The sequence below is a fragment of the Eleutherodactylus coqui genome, chromosome 7 (genome assembly GCF_035609145.1).
Source record: "Eleutherodactylus coqui strain aEleCoq1 chromosome 7, aEleCoq1.hap1, whole genome shotgun sequence".
NCBI classification, from domain to species: domain Eukaryota; kingdom Metazoa; phylum Chordata; class Amphibia; order Anura; family Eleutherodactylidae; genus Eleutherodactylus; species Eleutherodactylus coqui.
Window position 1 is genome coordinate 216186395 of NC_089843.1, and position 16254 is coordinate 216202648.

Consider the following 16254-nt stretch of genomic DNA (forward strand, 5'->3'; position numbering starts at 1 on the left):
CCCCCCCTCACCTTCACCAAAGGCTTCACGCTGTCAGCACTCCCCGGCTTCTAGTTCCTAGTGGCCTGGTCAGGTGCGGCGCCGCTAGTCAGGTGAGGCCACTACAGGCTGCTGAGAACCAGAAGTCGGGGAGCGCTGACAGCTGGAAGCCTACAGAGGAGGTGAGGGTAATGCTGCATAGTATCAAATCAGCTATGGGTACGCAACTGATTTCCACTCAAAATCCGTACCAATGATGCTTGCATGCTCCAGCTAAGGGGAAGAAAAAAAGAAAAAAAAAACAAAAAAAAAAAACACAGAGACACAGACACACACAGACACAATTCCTCTCTGTCTATTTTGAAATGGCCCTGTCATTTTTAGAATGATGGAAGTAAAAATACTTGATGAATATCTGCCCCCTTCCTAATTAAAAGTTCCAAGGCCTGTGCATGCACGGGAAGAATCACACTGACATGCTGTTCAGCAAAAAATGAAACTTCTTTATTCTAATCAAGCTGCATGGGGTTTTATAAACAGTGTGCATAGTTAATACGTCATGAAGTACGAATCTGTAGCCGATTGGTTATTGCCCTTATATGGGTCTCTGCAACCAAGATAAATCAGCTCCTGGAGGAATTCCTGGATGGAGGCGCCCTCTTGAGTCACACGGTGGGAGGGGGAGAGCAAGTAGTTAGTCAGCACTTTAAGAGGCAGCGTGTCTTAGTAGTGTAGAAAAAGCACATATTTGCAATAGGCATTTTCCTTACTTTATTACAATCCATTACACTGGTATCACAACATCCCATATGCCAATTAAAATATGCACAAAGAAAAAAAAAAAATCAAATAAAAAAAAAAAGTTAAAATTGTACACAAAGTTGCTCAATTGAGGTCTACCCACATTTTTATATTCAGGTGCAAGCAAGAGTAAGTGAACCTTTAATTCCACAGCGGAGTCATCATACAAATTATACCACCTAAATAAAGTACAATATGTGGCGAGAAAACAAGGTCAGAATTTGTGGAGTTATTCTATGTTAAATTGACACACGTCAGATTTCTAAAATTTGGCCTGGCCATTAAAGTGCGAACAGGCCTGGTCACTAAGGGGTTAAAACAAGTGGCTCAGAATCACTTTTGTGTTTCCAGTGCCAAGTGGATCAAGTCTGGGTTGGACATGGTGATATATAGGAAAAATTGAAATTGGACGAATTATCCGCCCAGACGAGTTTTTTCTTGGACAGATCTATGAAAGGACAAGAAACTCTTGGACCAACTGCCCTCAAACCCTTTCATTATTTACTTGTTCAAATTCCAATTGGCCAAAAAAAAAAAAAAAAAAAAAAAAAGGAGTTTCCCAATAAGATGAGATTGGACGTGCGGATTTCACAAGTGCTTTGCCTATTAAATAGAGGCATACAAAGCTTGGTTACTGAAAAATCTGTTCTTCTCAATACAGACTGGTTAGTGTGAATCATGTTTTGATGCACACAACTTTCAGAAAACCTCAGAACATGTGTTATAAAGACGCATGAAGCCGGAAAAGCCTTCAAAAAGCATTGTTAAAGACCTGGCTGTTTATCAATCCATGGTTATACAAATGGAGAAAAAAAAAAAATTCAAGACTGTTGCTAATATCACTCGAAAACACACTGGGTCATTCTGAAAGGGGCGAGAGAGAATCTAAGGGTAACAACAAAAGGTTGCCCAAGACCACATGTAGGTTTCACAAAGCTTCCAAGAAAACGTTCTATGGACTGATGACATCACAGGCTGCTGCAGCCAATCACAGAGCTCCTGTATACAGGCTGCTGTAAACAATACGTCACATCAGAGACCCGGAGCTGTTGGTAGGGGACATGTGGGGAGCAAGAAGAGGCGAGTTTTAGCTCATTTGTTATATTCGAGCACGGGGAACATGAAGGACAATAATCATTTTTGTAGTACTAGACTTTTAAGACTGTATCTCTCTCGTTGAGAAGACGGTAGAGCACCCCACTTGTTGTACCCAATAATAAAGTTTTGTTTTGGCGCCATTCTATATCTGCGACTCTCCAGCCCCACATTACATTGTACATTTGGGGAAATTCCTTCCAGGCTACGATCTTACGCACACTGAGCTGCACATTACCATGAAACCGCCAGAAAGGCTCACGAGTTCTAAAACTAATATGCAGTAAAGGATGAGCTTAGGGAAAGTAAATACGAGCAGTATTTATATTCCTTACACTCATGCGAAAGGCTCCTCCAAAAGTACACAATGACTGTATCTCCCATGTTCCACAAACTAGCTTCTACCAATACCTCCCGGCAGCCTATTGGGAGCCCATCCTTACCGGCTCATCCACAGCTCCATAGCATTACATCCATCTATACGAAGGATTGATGGGTTACTTCTTAAAGAGGAGACTGTATTTAACTTAACATATTCAAGGATTTATACACCAAACTATTACTTTAATAGGGCTTTTAATTATTAAAGGCCCTATTAAAATAATGAGACCCCACCGATCAGCAAGTTATCCCCTATCCTGTGGATAGAGAACACTTATTTTGGTAAAACCCCTTTAAATGGGATGACTGAGACTTGTACTATTCATGACCTATCCCTGGAAGCTGTCTGTATTGCAGCAGCTCAGTTTGGTACTGCAGGCATAGCTCATATTGAATTAAGTGAAGCTATGCCTGCAGTACCAAACAGGGCCACTGCAGTGTTGACAGTGCTATCTGCTTCGAACGCTATCCACACTGACAGTGGTGCTGGGAATCAGCTGAATGGTGGGGATCCCAAGGGGCAGACCAACAGCAACCAAATTGTATAATGATCCATTCATCAATAGAAAAAAAGTCTCAGACAACCCACTTAACCAATTCATTATCAGAGAGTTTACCGTTTAGAATAGAGCTGTGGTAGGGGAGATTTTGTACACACTGCAGATCTGACAGAAGCAAGTATAAGGAAGCCAAGACTTCTCCACAGCTTCGAAAATCCTAATGTTTAAGTTTCTAGGGAAGCTAAATGCCTAACAACAAGCAGTGCAGGCTTGATTTTTAGTGGCAACACAGAACAGAAAAATAAAATTAATATTATAAGGAATATTACAAAGTAGATAAACACACACGTGCTATTAGAGGAGCAAAGGTTTTCTAAAAAGTTAGGTACATTTTAACCCCTTAATGCTACAGGACATACAGTTACGTCCTGCAACTTTGGGATGTGTATGAAGGGGGATTGCGGGTGGATCCTGCTCCATACAACACAGGTGCTGGCTGTTTCTTACAACAGAAACCCACCCACAACAGTTCCAATAAGCCACGCTGCTCATTGGAGATGTTAACCCTTTAAATTTCCCGACTGACATTTGTGGGTCTCGTACGGCCCCCCACGATGAGATTGTGGGTTGCTGTGTGGTTGTTATGGTAGCCAGGGGCCTTTTTAAAAAAGGCCCCAGGCCTGCCATTGCAGAGTGCCTCTCAAGCCATGCCGGTGGCATGGCTTAATAGAATGTGCCGTGATCTGATGTAATGTAATGCAATGGCATTACCTCGTACTGCAGAAGCGATCAAACTATCGCGAGTTCATGTCCCCCATGGGGACTAAAAGAGGAAGAAAAAAAAGTTTTTAAAAGTTTTACTTTTACTGTAAAGTTTTTTTTACTTTACTGCACCCTTAAGGGGTTAAAAGGTCAAACGCATGTGACTATAATTGTTGCTCTTAAGGTGAAATTGTAAATACAGTACAGGTCACAACATGAAGAGTTATATGTACATTCAGCTTCAACTAGGGGGAAATTTACAACCGCTTTAGGCCTAATGTCCATGGCTGGATTTCTGCCCCATAAAACGTGGAAGACATCTGCGGCGTTTCACCACAGATTTTCGGGCTAGGCCTTTTATTTCAAGCAGTGACGGCCCATTGAAAGCAATGGGATACAGTAGCGCTCCTCTGCCACAGCTGTAACAGGGGATTCTTTTATCCCCACAGAGAGTCCCATCACCACTGAACACTGTGACATTGCTGGCACAGCGTTCAGTGAGGAGGGGACTCCCCGCTGGGATTAACAGTTTCCATTAACTCCTGCTCCCATAGGAGTCAATAGAAACTCCGGCAAAACACGCACCTAAGATAGCCGATAACCTATCTTGTGAGTGCTGTTTTGCACTTCAAATTCAGAGCATATGAACGCTTACATAGGAACCCATTTGTTCTTTTAGAAGCGTGAATCATGTGTGCAAAACACATGCTCGTCTGAGTGAGGCCTAATATGAAAAAAAAAAAAAAAAATGCTTATTGATTTTAATTAAAAAATTCTATTATGTGAACTGGAACAACAAGAGTACGGCACAACTTCTGGATTTCTTAACCTTCACTGATCACATAAACCTAACTCCACTAATAAGCGTGCAAAAGCAGTCCAGGAAGGAGAAGCTACTATAGGGTCTTTATGAAATCTATCCAAATAACTTAAATCGCTCATAATTAAAAGTAGAAACAGCAGGGAATAAATCATAAATTTCATCACCTTCTTAACAAACGCTGGAATACGGAGGGCGAATATATAGTGGCACCAAAAAGTATTTCCTTTGTGCAATACTACATTTAAGACAAACAACTCTCCCCATAGAACCTATACTAGAGGACTCGCACAAAAAGACATTTTTATGAATCAGTACACATACTCCACGGAAATTACCCAGGTACACAGAATGAAAAAGAATGTGCACATAAAGGAAAGGTCTATTAGAAACACACCTACCGGGAGATGCTGTACATTCGCTTCATTAAACAATAGCTGGTTGAAAATGTTGAATAGATGAAACAGCGTACCTTTTAGTTTCATCTCCCATACCCCGCACATTCCAGGAAATTCTATCAACCTCTTGAACCATGGTAAATGATATCTTTAAATGTATATATGTAAAACATAAATAATGAATATCGGTTGCTTTGCATGGTAGAGAAGGCGGAGAAAAAGAGAGGAGAAGAGAAGAAGAAAAAAAAACACACCACATGGAATTCAATATAAATATACCCATGTATCCTAGGGCTCTAAATCACCGAGGTGTAGTGATAGTGGTCAAAACAAAAGTGTATCCCCCCGCTCATCTCTAAAGATTCGGGGGCCGGCGGGGGAGAGCGGGGAGGAACGGAGGGGAGATCTCCCTCTCTCCCGCCGCCCCCCCCCCCCCACTCACCTGTCACCCGCGCCGGCCCCCGAATCTTTAGAGACGAGCGGGGAGATACTCGGCTAAGGCACTACTCGCTCGAGTAATGTACCTTAGCAAGTATATTCGCTCATCTCTAGTCACTAATATTAAGGAGCCGGACCGAAGAAACCTCCACCCATCTAACAAATAATTTCATTTCAGGCGGTCAAATAACCCACTAAGAAAACGCTGTAACCTTGCCTTATGAACCTGCATCCGTTTTGTTTTTTTTTTAAGTACGTTCCCTAAATAATCTGGAAAAACAGCTACGCGATGACCATCCATAATTAACCCTTTAAATTTCTCTTGCGCTCTTTAAATAATGTCCCGATCTTTATAATGCAGAAGTTTTATCAAAAGAATTCTTGGCGTGGCACCAGGGAGTTTAGCAGGAAGTCTATGAGCCCTTTCCACAACAAAGAAAGCTGATAAAATATCCTCCCCACTAATTAATTTCAGCCATCCCTCAAGAAATTGTCTGTGATACAATCCTCCCACTTCTTCTGGAACCCCTACCAGTCGCAGATTATTTCTCCTCAGTCCATTTTCCAGATCATCTACTTTGCAATATAAAAGTACATATAAAACTGCTCACATTAGCTACCATAAGTATATCCTGCATAGGAACTATTTTTTTCTTCCATTTCATTAACATGAGTCTCTGCTTTAAACAATCTTCCAGTAATTTTCTGCAAATCAGGTCTTCTAAAGCCAACATCCTAGTTCAGGGTACCAACCTGAGCAGAAAGGGAGGCCATAGCAGTATGACTTTTAGCCACAGCTAGAAAACCATTAAGGAAGTTAGTATTGTGTATCATTTTGCATATCCACACTACTGGCTTATGATGAAATTACCTGTATAATAGTATTCAGAGGCAGATGAAGCATTAAATACAGGGCCATGCTTACCCTTCTCAACAGAGTGAGATAATGTATTAAAAGTCAAGGCAAATACAACTGCAGATGTTACACGAGCATTTCTTACTGGGGTTGCAAGAAAAGTTGAGTGAGCAAATTCCACCAAACTCATGGCATTTCTCAGAAAAGCGATCAGAATGGTCAAGCATTCTGCAAGATCACCTCGCTCAAGGGTGCCACAGGAGTGCCTCCACAACACTGCCACACTTCCATGGCTGTGTATGGGATTATTTTGAACACCAACGTCGCCAGCCAAAGGGTTTGCATGATCTAGAGCCTCAGTTACAGCAATTATGGACCGATATGTCGCAGGATTCCATACAGAACCTGTATTACTCCATGCCCACTAGTATCAAATCTTGCTTCCAAGCAGAAGGTGGCCCAACAGGGTACTAGAGCCTCCATGCTCACCCATTTCACATCTTGCATCCAAGCTAGATGCGGTGCATCAGGGTACTAGAGCCTCAATGTCTGCCAGTAGTACATCTTGTATAAAAGCTACAGGCAGCCCAACAGGGTACGAGAGCTTCTCTTCAAGTGTTAAAGGTGTTGTCTCGCGAAATCAAGTGGGTCTATACACTTCTGTATGGCCATATTAATGCACTTTGTAATGTACATTGTGCATTAATTATGAGCCATACAGAAGTTATTCACTTACCTGCTCCGTTGCTAGCGTCCTCGTCTCCATGGTTCCGTCTAAATTCGCTGGCGGCTTGCTTTTTTAGACGGGCTTGCGCAGTCCGGTCTTCTGCTCTGAGCACGAGCCGCTTCAGTGTGCTCGCCGCTACAGCTCTTCTGCGCATGCGCAGACGAGCTGTATCTTCTCGGGAGCGCGCTGGAGCGGCCATTCTGCTACCATCCTCTCTTAGAGGAAGGTGCAGAGCCGCCCAGCCGTGCCGAGAAGCCGCCCAGCCAAACCGCCCAGCCGAGCCGCCCAGGTAAGTGATGGGTGATGGACTGACGGGGGTGACGCGTGACTGACTGCCGCTGTGGCCCCGGGGCCTAGCGCAGGGGAGCCGGGGCCTAGCGCCGGTTACCTGCTGCCTGGCGGTGGGTGACTAGTCGGCCGCGTTCAATCCCGGGGTCCGGTAGGCGGCTGCGGGGCGTCTGGTTGTCAGGGAGACACAGCTGGTAGCGTCTCGGGAGCGCGCACGTCGGGCTACAGCAAGCGACGGGAAAAGAGCCGGCGGCCATCTTGGGGAAACTTTTTATAAGTTGCTGAAACGCTGGAACTGTAAGTACAAACCAGCTAGAAAAGTCATTTACAGGGGGGCTTAGTAATGTATGCTTAATTAGGGGGACTGGGAAAAAAAAATAAAAAATTTCACTGCTTCCTCGAGACAACCCCTTTAAGCTTTCTGCAATAAATTCTCATTTTGCCCCGATATTGTAATCACTCACTTAGATCAATGTTACAATCACACAGAGAAAGTATCATTCCATCCCGACAACTCCTAGGGGCTTGAATGCTTTTTGACAATTAGTACATATGGCATTTGACAGAGAAGACCCATTTTTGTATACAGAGGCATCCTGAAGTAGCTGTATACCACGCATAATATGCTTTTTGTATTTTTGCTTACAGTAGTTGTCCAAGTTGTAGGTTCTCTGTAAAACCTTGTTCCCCATGCACTAACATAACAGTCACATAACCTCCTCGCTGCTCCGCGCCCCCCTAGGTCCTAACATATACAGGCTTCCTGACATCACTGGTGCTGTAGCCAATGAAGGAGCGCAGTGATCGATCGCCGAGCTCCGTCATTGGCTGCAGCGCCTGTGACGTCCTATAAACAGGGCGGTGCAGATAGACAGAAGCGCGCCTGGTAGCGGCGTATTCAGGACTGTGACTATGCTGCGCATTCAAGCACTAAAATACATAAACAGCTATGTGAAAGCATTCTGAGGCCAATTCCACACGGGTGAGTGCGCCATCAGGCCCAATATCGCGATCAGGAACGTACGATTACCCGGCGGATGCGAGGCGTTTGTGTCAATAACGCCTCGCATGACTTCAGGGAAGTAGGAGTGCGGAATTGTTTGCTATTGTTCTCAATGGGAGACCTCACATCACACTCCCGCACACCCCGCACGTTTGCCCCATTGAAAACAATGGGCGATGCGTTCCGAGGGAACACCCAAAGATAGGACATGCATTTGTATAACCCCATTGAATAGAAGGGGGTTCATATTCATGAGTCTCGCAACACACAAATCTTGGGCAACTTTTTCTGGGCCGTGTGAAAGCGGCATTAGGCCGATGGCTGAACCTACCGATTGACGGGTTCTGTGCAGTCTGTGAAACAATTGTATCATATCTGCATTCTTTTATACCTTACCTAGGTCATAGATATGTTGTATCTACTATACCACGACTATATATCTATATCCTACTATATATATCTATATCCTACTACCGTGTTTTAATGAAAATAAGACAGTGTCTTATATTAATTTTTGTTCAGAAAGGTTTAACTTTTTTACATGTATAGCTGCCTGGACACTATTTAAATTGACTTTTTTAATTAACTGTTAACAGGGCTTAATTTTGGAGAAGGGCTTATATTTCAAGCATAACCAAAAGAAAATCATGCTAGGTCTTATTTTCAGGGTATGTCTTATTTTCAGGGAAACAGGGTATATACCACTACTATCTATCTATATCTACTACACCAACATACAAATGATGGCGAATTGGAGAGCCATCCGTTTGTTTTTCCATTCTGTACCGAGACGCAGCTGGGAAGGCTTCATACTTGCAGCCGCTCGCATCTTAATAGCGCTTTTCTTTTCTCCGGCCTACACAGCCATTCCAGAAGAGGAGAGGAATTAAATTTAAAATTCCATGCTTAAATCACATTACACATTTGGCTGGAAGACAGAAAGTTCATACCCAACAGTAATGCGATTACCTATCCATCCCATCCGATATGCCAATTATTATTATCATGTTAACGCACCATACATAATCTTACCGCCTCCTATTGCTGGAGAGCAGCTAATGCCCAGCCAAACAATACCCCGATCATCTTCTATGCAAGCAATATACATTGTACTGCGATAACCAAGAGGTACAAACATAATTCCCCATCAATGCCACATTAGTCCTAATGACGATTCCCCCCTAAAACTCCAGATTCGGATAGTAACTTGTATAATCCGCTATAGAAGAGGCGTTTCAGTTTTGCTTAGACGACTTCTATCCTCAAAGCCGCCGTATTACATAAGGGAATTGTAGAAAGATCCATTGCTTAGCGTACGGATGGAGCCGAGTCCAGCTTGATCATCATAACTTTTCACAGAAAGTGACCTCATCTTAAGCCATTGAAAAGTTATTGTTGTACGGCCACAAGAAAAAAAAAGTCATTGAAAAGCTATTGAAAGGGCAAAAATTGAGGCACAGAACTTTTTCTTAACAAGTAGAAGGAACCCTGTCAGTTTTTGACCTCTACGCCGTTTAACTCCTTAAAAGACGTGGCCTTTTTTGGGGCATAAGGACGCAGCGATTTTTTTTGGGGGGGATTTTCATCAACGCTTTTCAAAAGCAATAACTTTTTTATTTTTCCTTTGACATGGCTGTATGAGGGCTTGTTTTTTTTGCATGCTGAACTGTAGTTTTTATTAGTGCCATTTTCGGGTACATAAATTATTATTGTAAAACTTCTCAAAAAAAACCAATAACAGAATTGAGGTTCTCTCTCCCTGCTATCTGTATAAAAAAAAAAAAATTTTAAAAAAACTTTTTTTTACGCGTTCATTATGCAACATGAAGGACAATACATTTTTTGCGGGTCGGTACGGTTGCAATGATGCCAAAATTCTTATCCTTTTTTTTAGGTTTTTCTACGTTTCCACGATAAAACACCTTTTTCGGAAATTTGTTTTTCTAAATCGCTGCATTCGAAGCCCTCTAACTTTTATTTTTCCATGGACGGAACTCTGTGAGGGCTTGTTTTTTTTGCATGACGAACTGTAGTTTTAATGGGTTCCATTTTGGGGTACATACGGCTATTGTGGTCACTTTTATTGCATTTTTTTGGGAGGCAAAATGAAAAAAGTTTTTTCGTTTTTGTTTTTTTTTAATGCTTTTTGCCGTGCAGGATAAAAAAAAAATGTGTTTAATTTGTTGTACAAGCCGTTACGGATACGACAATACCAAATATGTGGGATTTAATTAATTTATTCTTTTTATACTAATACGGGAAAAAGCACAATAGGGTTTTTTTTTGTTTTTTTTCCACACTATTTATGTCCCTGTAGGGCACTTGTACGATTGCGCCTATGATCACTATGAAAAAGCATTGCAAGACATAAGTCCTGCAATGTCTTATCACTTAGCGATCTGGCGTCCTGTTGCCATGGCAACCTGCCGGCTTTCTGCGATTACATCATTAGATTCCGATGACATCACAGAGGGAGTGCCCTCCCTCTGTGCGCCCTTTACATGCCGTGATCTACATAAATCGTGGCAGTAAAGGGGCTAACAGCGGGGGTCACTGTCTTGACGCACCCCCAGTGTTGCGCACCCCCAGCGTTGCAGTGGGAGGTCAGCTATCGGTGACAGCCGGCTCCTGCTACTATCCCCAGGATGTAACTGTATGCCCTGTTGTGTTAGCTACCCTGTAGCCAAGACATACACTTATGACTTGTGGCGTTAAGGGGTTAAAGAACGATGAAAAGCGCATTTGCAGAAGTTACTGTGTAAAAGCGTACCTTTAAAAACGTCATTAAGTATCTCAGGCCACATGCAAATTACCAACGATCAGTCCAGTAAGCAGGCCGGACCATCCATGGTGGCCTGTGCACCTCCCCAAAACACCGCCCCTCTCAGTGCCCGTGACGTGGAGCCGTCCTCCACATCATCTCTACCAATTTTCCCATTTGCCATGAGATCTGAGACCAGTGCATGCGCAGTTGGATTTGATGAATCTGTCCACAACAGGGGAGACCAACGGCGCACTCCCCGGTCATAAAGCTCATGGCACATGCGACCACGGCATCGATGACGTGGAGGACGTTACCCCAGCACTGCCACTGAGAAAGGCGGAGTTTGGGGAGTTAAGCTGGCCACCGGAGGCAGTCCTGTAGCCCACCACAGACGGTCCAGCCCACCTATCGGATCACTGGTAATTTGCATGCAGCACAAGAAATTTTGACGTTGGACATCGAGTGGTCCGGCATGCTGGGAGGGCGGGGGGTGTGAAGAGATCTGACCAATTATCTGCTGAGCTACATCAGCTGTTGGCACTTTTGCTAACCTGATAAGGGACCAAGCGCCGTAAATACGAAGCCATTATTCCTGGGCTTTAATCCTGCACCATCGTAAAAAATACATGGCGGGATGAAAGCTCTTGGCGCAGTTTTTAACCGATCCTGCCTTCTGTTTTGTGGGCTACATACCCGTATATACCGGCGTATAAGACGACTTTTGAACCCCGAAAAATCTGCTCTGAAGTCGGGGGTCGTCTTATACGCCGGTAATACAAAAAAAAAAAAAGTGTAAAAAAAAAAAAAATCATTACTCACCTCCCCCCGGCGTTCTGTCGCGCTCCGGCAGGATGTCGCTCGCTCCTCGTCCCCGGCGCAGCATTGCTTTCTGAATGCGGGGCTTGAAATCCCCGCCTCCAGAAAGCTAATACACACGCCGTCAGCCAGTTACAGCCATTCAATGACAGCATTGAATGGCTGTGATTGGCTGAAGGCGCATGTGTGTTAGCAATCACACCCATTCAATGATGTCATTGAATAGTGTGATTGGCTGAAGCCACGTGTGTTTTAGCCAATCACAGCCATTCAATGATGTCATTGAATGGCTGTAACTGGCTGACGGCGTGTGTATTAGCTTTCTGGAGGCGGGGATTTCAAGCCCCGCATTCAGAAAGCAATGCTGCGCCGGGGACGAGGAGCGAGCGACATCCTGCCGGAGCGCGACAGAACGCCGGGGGAGGTGAGTAATGATTTTTTTTTTCTCCACTGTATTACCGGCGTATAAGGTGAAAGTTGGGGGGTCGTATTATACGCCGGTATATACGGTAATACTCAATGAGCTCTGTGTAGGGAATAGAGAAAGAAGTAGTGCCGTTTCCACTCTTTGACCTTGCGATCACATGATCGCCAAGCGCCCACTGGAAAGGCAGACCTGTAGGGTCTTAACAGACCTATATCAGCTCTCACAGTGACTATTATCACTAGAGGGGGATGTTTTTACCTTTAACTGGGATCTTATAGGACATCATGGGGAACATAGATGTGTAAAAAACACACAAGGCACCGCCAACCTAAGCTATCCACATGTCCGCCTTGTATCCTCAGACAAACTTTATATCACAGCATCCAAAAGAATCTAAGAAAAAATTTTTTTTTTAAATTGCTTTTTACCTGTAATTAAAAACAAACAAAAAAATACCGTAAAAAACAACAACAACAAAAAAAAAACATCTACAGGAAATGAAAAAAAAAAGCTGCAAAACTAATTTTTTGGGGAAAAAATATATATAGGGCCTTGAAATTCCTAAAAGCTGTCTGGTCCTTTAGGACTGAAACACCCTGGTCCTTAAGAGCTGTAGGACCTATGGGTGGCAAAGAAATGGTATAGACAGACGGACAGAGAGAGAGAGAGACACACACTGTATGTATATATAGGTATACACAAACATACCGACTGGCACAAGCACGCCATCCGGCAGACAGCACCGGGCAGTTGGCATGGTCCCCCAACTAGGAAGCACTGGGGAGACGGCAAATGTCACTGAAGAGATAGAGAGGGGCTCTACAGCCCCACAGTCCTCCGCCCCTCCTCTTCACACAGGATAACCCATGCCACATGATAACATAAGCCTTTGTTTTACTAACTAGAACCCGGACAAGAAAACTAGTAATGATGTAGAGCAACAAAGTATCTGCAGGAGCGGCTCCCAGGATCCGTGGTAGAGCCGGCATGCTTCTTGCTTGACACAATTCAATTTGCTTGGTTTTGCAGCAGCGCTTGGAGGGGAAGTCTGACACAATGTATCACAAGGTGAAGTCAAGGACAGAAATATTCTAAAGATTTATTGCTCCTGCCTGATGGAAATACATTGGGAAGGATCTGCAGAATGGGAGGCATGCTTCTGCTTGTGTCCTTGAGCGTATTGACCATGTAATTATACCTCCGCGAACAGATGCTATAGAGGTAGATATAAAGGACAACTGAGTGATAAATTATAAATTAGACTAAAAACACTAAAACTGCTTTATAATCTGAGGCACACATATCGAAACACAAGGCCCGCAGGCTGAATGCGGCCCACCGCCTCATTATATGTGGCCCATTGTCTGTGCAGCAACCTACCAAGCATTCCACTCACCCAGCAGTGGCATCGAAGAGGCTGTGACCGCGGACAGCCCCCCTCAACTGAGGTGTTCTTGCACCATCCTATATGCAATGCAGATGCCGACAGAAGAGGTCAGCAGTCACAGACTCTGCTCTGCCATTGCCAGACCGCTGCGTGGAATGCCTGTAGGGATGCTGCCCGGCCAGAGGCCAATAGCAAGGGTCCCCACTACCACCAGAGGCCACCATGGAGAGGGTCCCCACTACCACCAGAGGCCACCATGGAGAGGGTCCCCACTACCACCAGAGGCCACCATGGAGAGGGTCCCCACTACCACCAGAGGCCACCATGGAGAGGGTCCCCACTACCACCAGAGGCCACCATGGAGAGGGTCCCCACTACCACCAGAGGCCACCATGGAGAGGGTCCCCACTACCACCAGTGGCCACCATGGAGAGGGTCCCCACTACCACCAGTGGCCACCATGGAGAGGGTCCCCACTACCACCAGAGGCCACCATGGAGAGGGTCCCCACTACCACCAGAGGCCACCATGGAGAGGGTCCCCACTACCACCAGTGGCCACCATGGAGAGGGTCCCCACTACCACCAGAGGCCACCATGGAGAGGGTCCCCACTACCACCAGAGGCCACCATGGAGAGGGTCCCCTCTACCACCAGAGGCCACCATGGAGAGGGTCCCCTCTACCACCAGAGGCCACCATGGAGAGGGTCCCCTCTACCACCAGAGGCCACCATGGAGAGGGTCCCCTCTACCACCAGAGGCCACCATGGAGAGGGTCCCCTCTACCACCAGAGGCCACCATGGAGAGGGTCCCCTCTACCACCAGAGGCCACCATGGAGAGGGTCCCCTCTACCACCAGAGGCCACCATGGAGAGGGTCCCCTCTACCACCAGAGGCCACCATGGAGAGGGTCCCCTCTACCACCAGAGGCCACCATGGAGAGGGTCCCCTCTACCACCAGAGGCCACCATGGAGAGGGTCCCCTCTACCACCAGAGGCCACCATGGAGAGGGTCCCCTCTACCACCAGAGGCCACCATGGAGAGGGTCCCCTCTACCACCAGAGGCCACCATGGAGAGGGTCCCCTCTACCACCAGAGGCCACCATGGAGAGGGTCACCACTACCACCAGAGGCCACCATGGAGAGGGTCACCACTACCACTAGAGGCCACCATGGAGAGGGTCACCACTACCACCAGAGGCCACCATGGAGAGAGTCACCACTACCACCAGAGGCCACCATGGAGAGGGTCACCACTACCACTAGAGGCCACCATGGAGAGGGTCCCCTCTACCACTAGAGGCCACCATGGAGAGGGTCCCCTCTACCACTAGAGGCCACCATGGAGAGGGTCCCCTCTACCACTAGAGGCCACCATGGAGAGGGTCCCCTCTACCACTAGAGGCCACCATGGAGAGGGTCACCACTACCACTAGAGGCCACCATGGAGAGGGTCACCACTACCACTAGAGGCCACCATGGAGAGGGTCACCACTACCACTAGAGGCCACCATGGAGAGGGTCACCACTACCACTAGAGGCCACCATGGAGAGGGTCACCACTACCACTAGAGGCCACCATGGAGTGGGTCACCACTACCACTAGAGGCCACTATTACTATATAGTCTTACAATTACAATCCGTCCTTTAAAAGGCAACCATAAGGATAATGTGGAAAGTAAAAAGAGTTTGACACCTGATCTCAGAGGCTTCTCACAGTCTCATCACCCAATTATAGCATACTAATTATAGCACAAACCGTATGTACATTGGTGCAAACATTAAGCGTTGGACACCATCATTCATGAGCAACCCAGAATATCCTCAATACATTGAGTTGCATCTAACTGTCTTAGAAAGAACGGCTTGGCATGAACTCGTGTAGCATTTCTACACTTTACCAATAGGTTGTATTTGAGTCCATGGTCATTAAGGGCCATTCTACACCGGACGCCTTGTTGGATGCAGATACCCGACAAGTCATCGCACCAGTAATAGCTCCTGCTGCCTTTACACAGGAATGAGCTAGTCAATGGAGGTGAAGCGGGTCGGGGGATCAGTCCAGCCTGTCCACCTCTACTCACAGTAGCCAGGTAGTCATTCATAAGTAAACTGCCACTCTTAAAACGGCCAATCAGTTTTGTGCATGCAGGAACGGAACGACAAAGGACAAGCGAATGCATTCTGGGCATTTACACAGAGATAACCTTCTGTCGCAGCTGGAGGCAGGAATGTGAACAATTTACTGGCCCATGTAACATGGCCCTTTACAATCTGTCAGTGGCATCATGCAGTAGAGCCATGGCAAGGCTAATTAACAAGTGGCTGTAAAGTCACTTGCTCATTACCTCCAGGCTGGCCGCGGGATGGGCTTCCTGGTGACGACAGATCTACCATAGTAAAAACACGAAAATACATACATGCCTACAATACAAATCTAGATCATCCAATACCCCTGAACTCCCTGCTGCGCGAGCATTGCTGTCAGCACTACGTAAAACTGGAACATCTGGAACTCCCGCAAAAAAAAAAAAAAAAAAGGGTCCTTCTAGAGATGAGCGAACGTACTCGTTTCGAGTACTTACGCACCCGAGTACCGCCATTTTCGAGTACTTCAGTACTCGGGTGAAAAGATTCGGGGGGCGCCGGGGGGGCGGGGAGAGGCGTGGCGGTGCGGGGGGTAGCAGCGGGGAACAGGGGGGAGCCCTCTCTCTTTCCCTCTCCCCCTCACTCCCCACTGCTACCCCCCGTGCCGCCATGGCGCCCCCCGAATTTTTTCGCCCGAGTACGGAAGTACTCGGAAATCGCA

General features: G+C 45.9%; 1 protein-coding gene across 2 annotated transcripts in view; it reads right to left on the minus strand.

Annotated features, from left to right (window-relative positions):
* The window catches only part of WDFY3 (WD repeat and FYVE domain containing 3), a 279283-nt gene that overhangs the window by 222357 nt on the left and 40672 nt on the right, over window positions 1-16254 (minus strand). The gene's annotated exons all lie outside the window — the stretch shown is intronic.